Source organism: Porites lutea, chromosome 7 (genome assembly GCF_958299795.1).
Source record: "Porites lutea chromosome 7, jaPorLute2.1, whole genome shotgun sequence".
Taxonomy (NCBI): Eukaryota; Metazoa; Cnidaria; class Anthozoa; order Scleractinia; family Poritidae; genus Porites; species Porites lutea.
This window is the reverse complement of record NC_133207.1, coordinates 22464318-22466817: the sequence shown is the minus strand read 5'-3', so window position 1 is coordinate 22466817 and position 2500 is coordinate 22464318.

The window sequence follows — 2500 nt, the reverse complement described above, 5'->3', positions numbered from 1 at the left end:
ACCAAAATTCCCCGACAATGACACAAACAAACATGAAGGACGACCTTCTTAACTAGCGAAATAGGTGGCACAAGCCAACATGTTTCGCCGACCCAACTAAAGGCGAGCGAATCGACACCCAAGGAATCTGGATTAAAGTATTTGGAATAGAACCTGGGAACCTTGCGATTTTTGTAGCTAGCAAAACAGTCTACTGAGCAGGGGCCCCAAACAGAGGTAACAGCATGAAAATAGCAATCTTTGACTGTCCAGTCATCATAATCAACAATCTTACTCAAATAATCTGCTCTCTCATTCTGAGTACGAGGTATCCACGCAACCTCAATGTCAACCTTATTATCTTTGGCGGTCTGAAATATGTCGAGCGCCAAGATATGCAAATGCTCCTTCATACTACCAGAATGAACAATCGAAGGAACTGCTTGGTTGTCAGTAAACCACTTAACATCGCAGCCTGAGAGAAGGTGTGCAAAACTTTTCAGAGCAAAACTGACGCAGTGAAGTTCTCTCCAGGTAGAGCTCTGGCTCATCTGTAATGAATCCCAGTTAATATGCGAGACAGGCGTATCATCAATTGCAATAAAGGCAGCACAGCCAGTAGCACTGGCATCTGAATAGACAATGCGAGATGGCTTACGAACAGTATTGAGAAACGACCTAGAATTCAGGTTAGAAACGTTATTCTTCCAAAACTCTAACTCTTTGCGAGCGCATGGGTCTAATTCAACACAGGAATCCCACCCATGCCTGCGATCGAGAGCCCTGTGTAGGCTTTTGGTCATCAGCTTGCACACATTGCCAAAAACAAGCATATTGGAAATAATACTTCCGGTGACAGAGGCCAATTGCCTGGCTGGTAATCTACTTTGAAGGAGCACAATGTCAATACTCGCTAGTAGCCTGTTGATTTTTTCCACAGGAATAGATAACAAATTAAGCTTTAAATCCCATTGATAGCCCAACCATCTGAGAGACTGAACTGGAACCCATATGCTTTTAACACTATTAGCTACAAAGCCCGCTTGGGACAAATCTGATTTCACGGCCATAGACTGGGAATAACAGTCAGGAAATGTAGGACATACGCCTAGGCCATCATCCAAATAAACAACAATTCTAATTGCCTGGAGACGCCAATAACGTATTAAGGGCCTCAGAACTTTTGTGAAAATATACGGCCCGGTAGAAATACCGAATGGCAAAACAGTAAATTTATAAAATCGAATAACCCCATCCTTAGACCAGGAAAAGCCTAAAAACTCTTGGTCTGGGGGAAAAATGTCAATATGATGATAACCAGATTTGATATCAAAGGAAAATAGCCAATTCTGCGAACAATCGATAAAGGAATAAAGCATGGTTTTCGCGTCCTCGAATTTAATCTTGGATTTCTTAACAAATTGATTCGGATAACGTAAGTCTAATATGAGCCTTTTCTTACCATTAGCCTGAATGGAAACGGATAGGGGGTTAACCACAGTAGGGGCACACCCACATTCAACCACTGAGCCTGCTATAAGAAGATCAGAAATAGCTTGTTCCACAAATTCACTATGCTGAATGGCAGATCGATTATTGCCAAAGCTAGCTGCGGGTGGAGTGTAAATAAAGGGGATCTTATACCCATATACAATGGTATCGCGAATGAAACGAGAAGCACCTATATGCTCCCAAAAAGCTATATTGCGCTTAAGACTACCTTTAGCTTTAACGATAGGAACTCCCTCCTGATATTCGGGACTTATTACATCACTAGATAAATCAGACGCATCAACAGAGTTCTCGACAAGTTCCACTGGGTCAAAGTCATTTAAACATGTAACCAAATTCAGTAAATTATACTCATCTTTCCCTAATCTCTGTAATGCAACATTGCGTTTGTCGTCAGTTTGCGGCCTTGCTACTTGAAGGGACTGCAACGGTTCCTCTAAGGCGGCTGGGGCAGGAAGTTGAATTTGCCCAATGACCTCTCTGTCCGCAACTGAAGCACTTGTCCGAAGGTTGAGGTCGACGCTCGCGAAAGGACTGCCCACGAAAAAGCTGCTGATTAACAGGAAGAGTATTGGGAGAACGAACAGAAGAAGCTTCACTCGATGGCTGACGGGTACTTGTATAGCTAGGTCGGACAGACGAATTCCTACGCTTCTTCTCGCGGATCTTGGCCAATGCCCGTCTTTCTGCTGAACGAAGCCTCTTTTCATCCTCAGAATCCTCCGCCAACTCATCTGATTCGTACTCTTCAACGGCTGTCCAGGCCGCAGGACTCTTATCCGCAAAGCGAATAAGCTTGTTTCGTTTTGTAATAAGTGTCTTTACCGATTCAAGTTCGGAAATCGCTGCTGAAAGGTTCCCTTTTGAGACGTTCTTAATGGCACCGTCCACTAAGTCGTGCAAAGAGATGTTAAGTTCGTACTGTACTTTGTTGCCCTTGAAAGTAAAGGAATTTGACGCTTTCGATTCGGTTTTCAGCTTCTTAAGCTGCGATTGTGTGGCAGCTTCT